The following is a 7,658-nucleotide window of genomic DNA, read 5'->3' on the forward strand; positions in this document are numbered from 1 at the left end:
CATCAAGAGACAAACACAATGAGGATTCTCAGTGCAAAAATCAACAGAAAGTAATAACAACTAGGTAAAAAAAAGTAGCATGTAATAGGTAATAGCATAAATGATATAGAAATCCAAACAAATAGAAACCAAAATTCAAACATATGCAATGATGTTGCTGCCTATGGTGATGATATCATCTGTCGGTACCAGCCAACCGACGTGTCGGTAGCTAACCCGCCAGTCTCTCTGTTGCGTATTAATATCATTAGAGGGAATTGCTGTCCATTAGAGGGATCGGCCTGTCGCATTAGAGGGTATCTGCGCCTGTCGATTAGAGGGTATTGCGCCCTGTCGCCATTAGAGGGATGGTCCTGTCACCTTACAACAGAGAGAAAACACAAGCTTGACCCGAGCAAGCGGACGAACCACAACCTTGCTATACCAGGTATCTGAGTTACATTCATTCAAAACTCCATAATTAATTCATTTATCATAAACATCATTTTTCGTCTCATACCCGGAGCAAGTGGACTAGCCACTGCTACTACCCAGGGAAACTCGTAACTCAGATAGTGGAAGTGCAAATCACAATTATCAATAATTCAGCATAAACATGCATGAATTCTCATCCATGGATCAACATCCATATCAGCCATCCGGCTCACGGTTAAATCCATAACCAGCCAATATTCATAGCATACACAGCTATTCCGGCTCACGGTTCAATCTAGAACCAGCCAATTCATAAACAATTACGGCCCTTCGGCCAATGGCATAACAAGCACTTCCACCATCATCCTTCCCATCTCACATAATCCTCAATGATCCTCACTGATTATTCATTTTCCCCTTGCTTCACTCGCAAGTTATCTCATTCACTAGCCCTTTTCTAATAGCTAGGCATATCATAAAGATTTAAGATATAAGTGGTGAGATCGGAGGCTTAGAAGTATGAGATTTGGCTTTTAAAACTCAAATATCAACTTTGGCATGAAGACAATGCCACGCGTACGCGTACTCCACGCGCACGCGTGGATGTCCTTAAAAACTCATCGACGCGCAAGCGTCATGCACGCTAACGCGTGTATTAAAAATCTGCCAAATCGACGCGCATGCGTCAACCACGCGTACGCGTAGATACTCTCGTGCCCCAGGCACAAAGCTGGCACAGTTCTGGCACAACTCTCTGGAAAATGGCTGGGCATTGGGTGCAGCACTATCGGCGCGCCCGCGCACATCGCGCGCACGCGTGGATGGCGTTTTCTGGAAGATCGGCGCATACGCGCCAAGTGCGCCCACGCGCAAGGGGTTATTCTGCTAAAAATTTTCTAAGTTAAAAACTGCAGAATTCACAGATTCAACCCCCAATCTTCCGACGGACATAACTTCCTCATTTTAAATCGTTTTTCACCCGTTCTTCGAGCGGCATGGACATCCCGGATCCAATTTCATTTCTAAACAGATTTGGCACAAAACAAAGATCCGTAGTCCAAGCTATGTCCGTCAAAGTATGCCCAAAAACCATGTTTCATATAAAACACAAAGTGCCATTTTCAAAACAAGCCATTTTCAACTCTTTTCAAAATCAACCAAAACATGCCAATTTCAACCCTTTTTGAAACCAATCAAAATATACTAAAATCAACATCAAGCCTCCTCAACTCATACATTAATACCTTGCCACAATTCACAAACCGCCATATAACCATCTTTACCTATTTCAAACGAATGGCTAAATTACAAACATATCAACATGCCATACATCCTTCCTCATCCAAATTTTCCAACAATATTATTTCCAATCAACCATCACTATACATAACCAATATCATACTCACTATCACGTGGTTTCACCCCCAAATCAACCTTAATCATTTCTCAAGCATATATCACAACATACATATCTCTCATGCATTATCATACCATCAAGGCATCAATAATCATACTCACATATATGACCACATAATATATCTCAACCAAAATCAAACATACCTCATCTATACAATTTCACCCAAAATTACCAATTTCCACACTTCAACTCCTCAAACCTCATTATCCAATAACCAACCCAATCATTCATATATTCATTACATGAAATTCATCCAATCACTTGTGTCATCATACAATGCACACATCAACTTACCTCCCTTACCTCTTTTCGGCCTCCGGCCCAAAATTTACGGCCTCCGGCCCAATTTCACAATTTAAATGCATAAACCACAAATTAATACTCATTACCCAATACATCAAATTTTCAATACACCAAGCATACAAGGCCACACAATTCTCAACCCAATCATCAATTCACATTACATACCAACTATGCATATTAGCATCAACCATTTACACAATCCAAACTTAATCCTAGGGGCATCTAGCCTAGGAATTCTCATCACACCACACGGTACTTAAAAGAAACTTAAACCGTACCTCTTGTAGCCAAATCAATTGAGCCTCTTCTATGGAAGTCTCCACCAACCCTTAGCTCCAAGCCTCACCAAAGCTCCACAAGCAATACCAACCTCCCAATTGTGCATCAAAATCACCAAATACACTAACATAACCAATATCACATACATACATCAACCTAGGGCTCATAAGGATGATAAATCACAAGGGTTTGAGCACTTCTTACCTCAGCCCATATGAAGTAGGGATAGAACCCACTTAGAATCCATGTTGGAGTATCCCTAAACACCCAAAATCACAAGATTTCAACACTAACTTCCCAAAAATGTGTAACAGTGGGGAAATTCGAAAACTGGGCAGAGATGAATGGAATACTCACCACAAAACTTAGATAGAAATGTAGAGGATGAGAAGAGCGACGCGTGGCCGCAAACGGCTCGTCAATCGGAGCTCCGTAGCTCAAGTTATGGTGGTTTGAAGATCAAAGAGAGTTAGGTTTTCTCTCTTCTCTTCTCTCTTCTCAAATCAGCGCCCCACACTACTCTTTTAGGGTAAAAATGAGCTGAAATGCTCATAACTAATGTTTATATATGTTGGGTCTTGGGCCCGCTTAGGCCCAGTTCACTTATTTTTGTCCGTTGGCCCAATTTTGGGCCAAAACCTTTAAGATTAGCGCTTCAAACCGCACTTTAAATATTTCTACCTCCCCTAATCATAATTCCTCATTTCTTAATATTATTTACTCATAATCAAATTTCTCAGCTGCAGTACCAGACAGGTCTCAGCCGGTACTGCCGGTCAAAATTCCACTGCGCGCTTTTACACAGGAAACTATGTCTTCCGACTCAGAAAAACTCACTGAATCCAAATATCATATTTAAATCATCAAATTCCAATTGCAAAATCTTTCAACCCTATTCGCTCCTACTTAACTTATTATTTAATCAATTTCGGTTAGACCGGGTATTACATTCTACCCCCCTAACAGAAATTTTCGTCCTCGAAAATTCCACCCATCACTACGAGTACGCGAGCATAGTCTGCCTTTATATCAAACGCATAACAGCTCCAAGATCCTTTTTACTCTGCCCGCTTCCGTTGCCGCACTCTGATTTCTCTATCTACGAGGGTCTCGGTCGTTCGTTCAACGCCGACCAACAGCCTCGTCCCTTACTTTTACCGGCTCATCAACTCACACCTTATTAAATCTCGAATCCTGTCATTAATAAGATTTCCATCATCGTTAATCATAGCCATTATCCCACGTCACTATAATCAATCAATGATCATCACCACACCTTAATCATACTCCATCACTATCCTCTCTCTCTCTCTCTGCCAAGCCAATTCCTCTAATCACAGTTCAACTCCAAGCATAATCTCCAAACTTACTTTCTTATTCTCAAACCCTCAAATTTCTTCATGACTTGCTGATATAAAGCCTCTGGCTTATCAATCAAAAACCCCTTTCATTTCTAGAAACCAAATGAGTTCGGAATAGCGAGTTAACAAAATCATAAGAGTTCGCATTTCCTTTAATAATCTATAAAAGAATTTGAAACGCATCTCTTTTGTTAAAATTACTCATATCCAAAATCATCTTCAAAACCAAAACCAACACTTCTTTCAAATTCTTGGGGAAAATTTTTCAACAGTACCTCTCCAAAATTGGGGTTTACCACCTGTCACGGGTTTCCTCAAACCAATCTCAATACCGCATCGACATTTCGATTAATGGTTTTCACATTCGTCATTCAAAATCAATCATTATAAATCTCAAACTAAAACCAAGATCACTATGACCAAACATCACAGTACTCATCTTTCAACACCACAACTTGCACTCTCTCATCATCTAAATCCAATTGTGCATTAATGATAATTTCCTCATCTGCTTTAGAACCATCAAAGCTCGCAGCCGTAATCATTTCCAACTAATTTGGGATCATTACTTGCAGTAACCCGCTTAACCCTTCTAATATTCAAACATAAGATACTATATTAAACTTTTACAACTCCTATTCGTAGCTATCCTGTGTTACTGCTTCCACAAGTTTCCGCTGCTTTATTCTGACCTCTCGTCTAGTACGAGCTTTATCACTTACTTCCTCAAGTACTCAACCACAACTTAGCATGACTGGCATTCACTAGACTCTATCTATGATAGCCAAAACCATATACCAACTTAATCGTACCTTTAGCACGTCGTTACCAATCTTTCGCTTACCAATTCCCAAACTGTCGGATCTAACGGTATCCCCCGTTGTTGCAGTGAACACACGACCTTGTTGTTAGCTCTTGGTAGTATTCCGGTTGACCTTCTTAGGACATTTCTAGGACACATGTCCAACTCCTCTACAACCATGGCAAAGTTCCAATCTACCTCGACACGGAGTTCCCGAATGATGGCTTTGACGCCACCCACCAGTCATTCCATTCTGAGGTTGCCTTCCGTTAAAGGCCTACCTAATCATTTATGCTCACCAAACCTTCTATTAAGATAGCTTAGGGTTATCTAGAACAGATCATAATTTTTCATTCGACCATGTATTATGAGTGAATACCAGCCTTCAGCATTATGTAAAGAATTAAGTTATCAGTTTTTCTTATTACCTCAGGTACGAAAATCGGGCCTGGCAGTCTCCCGATCCTTCCGGTGTGGGCAATCTCTGACCAAATGTCCTAGCTTGCCGCAATTGTAACACAAACCCGAACCATAACGACACGGTCTATTTGGGTGATGACCTCCACACCTCTGACAGCTCAAAACATCCGAGGCAGCCACTATTTGTTTTTCCCTACCCTTTCCTTGGGAATTCCTATTCGTCGCAAGGTCATTTCGCCTTTGGGGAAAACGTTGTGAGTATCCTCTTCTCTTACACTCTTGACCCCTTGTTGGGTACTTTTGATTGTGCTCCCTGCGGTGGGACTCTCGACGGTCATTCTTTGCCTCAACAACCTTCCTCACACATTCTTCAGCAATACGGCTCTTGTTCACAAGTTCAGAGAAGACCCTAATCTCCATCGGTCCAACGGAGCTCAGGATTTCACTTCGAAGTCCTCCCTCATACTTAATACACTTCCATTCCTCAAAGTCTCTTGGAGCTCCCTGACACATGCGGGAAAACCTGAATAGCTCCTCAAATTTGTCTGTATACTCAGATACGGACATAGCACCTTGCTTCAGCTGTAGTAACTCCAGTTCCTTGGCTGTTCTGGCGGAATTCGGAAAGAACTTCTTATAGAATTCCACCTGGAAGGCATCCCAAGTGATAGGATCATTCCCCTGTTGCAGGAGACGTCGAGCCCCTTGCCACCAATGTGATGCTTCCCCCGTGAGCAGATAGGTAGCGAATTCAACACGCTGCTCTTCAGGCACCAATTGCGCTTGCAGTGCTCGCTCCATGGCCCGAAACCAAGTATCAGCTTCAGTCGGATTGGTGGTTCCCTTGAACTTAGGTGGATTAACCTTTAAGAAAGTTTCCAGTGTCATCGGGCCCTGAGCTTCCCTTCCGCCATTGCCATTATTGTTTATCTGTTGCCCAAGAGCCTCCGCAGTGGCTTGCATAGCAGCAGCCATATTCTCCAATGCCGCCATAAGGTTTACCGGGTTATTCAGGTTGACTTCCGGTTCCTGCCTGCTAGTACGATCTCTCTCACGTCCCCGACTGGGTCCACGAGGCGCCATCTGGTTCCTATACACACCAAACAATCGATATCAAGTTGATCAGTCTCAATATCGGAAGTATAGTGCTTCAAAGTACCAAAGGTACACTCATGGACTTCATGCTAGATGTATCAGTTAGATACCCTAACTAGCACAGGCACAGACTCAGAGTATGCATTGAAGCATAAGCAGTTCCATCCCTCAGGCTCACGAGGACGAACTGCTCTGATACCATAATGTAACACCCTAATATTCAAATCCTTATGCTCGAGTCATAAGTCAATGATATTACGGTGGTACGACTCTCAGGTGGATTTTTAATATATAAATATAGGTAATTTCGAAAGGAGTATTAATCGAGAAGCCTGAAAGGAGTAGAAATAAAATCGCGAAGACGTATCACTCACGTTTCGACAACGAAAAGTTAAACCGCGAAGCCGAAAGCGATATACGGACAAGGCATAAAGGAGATTAAGAGATGGATAACAGATAGATATATATAACATAAGTAAATAGCCACTAGTCGCGACCCGCGAAGTTTAGGCCGGCTAGGGTACAATATGAAAGTAGTTGACAACAGTGCATCCTAATCTCTCCCAAAGGAAACATAAGAGCCTCTATAGGCAAGTTCCAAAAGAGTTCAACACATAACATAATATCTTCAAAACAAAGGTGGAGAGATTCTAAGCAAAACACAAAGTAGAGAAAATGAAGATCTTCGCCGGCTCTCAGACGAACCGCAGCTCACTTCTGAGCACTTGGACCTGTATCTGAAAAACAAGAGATATATACGGAATGAGAACTCCGGGCCCATGGGTTCCCAGTACGGTAAAAGTGCCAAATAAATACAATGCACTGCAACAAAAACTCACTAAGCATCCTAAACTCCTTTTCACCAAGTATCCAGCCTAGATTCTCACTAATCCATAAATAGGCATCTGTTGTAAGGGGATACTAAATCTAGTTCACGTTACACATGTTTCCCAACTCGCTGATTCTTTCACAAATCAGACTTAGAATCATAAGCAAAACCATTACCAGTTGTTCTGCCTCAGCAACTTTATATCAATACATCATACCCTCGCCTGGAGCTAGTGAAATCACATCACTGCGTCTACCCAGGGGGCTCAAATGATCTCATTCAAAAATCATCATCATTATGCAATCGCATTATCAATTCATCTCATCAAGAACAGCCCCCAACATCCACCAACACCATCATGAGGGATCTCTCAGTTGTACAAACACAATCAATGCAGACAAGTAATACACAACTAAGGTACAAGTAGAACAAGTAGCATGTAATCAGGTAATATAGCATATATGATATAGAAATCCAAAACAAATAGGCAAACCCAAACAATTCAAACATATGCAAATGATGTATGCCTGCCCTATGGCTGATGATATCATCTGTCGGTTACCAAGCCAACCCGACGTGTCCGGTAGCTAACCCGGGCACAGTCTCTCTGTTGCGTATTAATATCATTAGAGGGAATATGTGCCCTGTCACCATTAGAGGGTATCTGCGCCCTGTCGCCATTAGAGGGTATCTGCGCCCTGTCGCCATTAGAGGGTATCTGCGCCCTGTCGCCATTAG

Source organism: Arachis hypogaea, chromosome 4 (assembly GCF_003086295.3).
Source record: "Arachis hypogaea cultivar Tifrunner chromosome 4, arahy.Tifrunner.gnm2.J5K5, whole genome shotgun sequence".
Taxonomy (NCBI): Eukaryota; Viridiplantae; Streptophyta; class Magnoliopsida; order Fabales; family Fabaceae; genus Arachis; species Arachis hypogaea.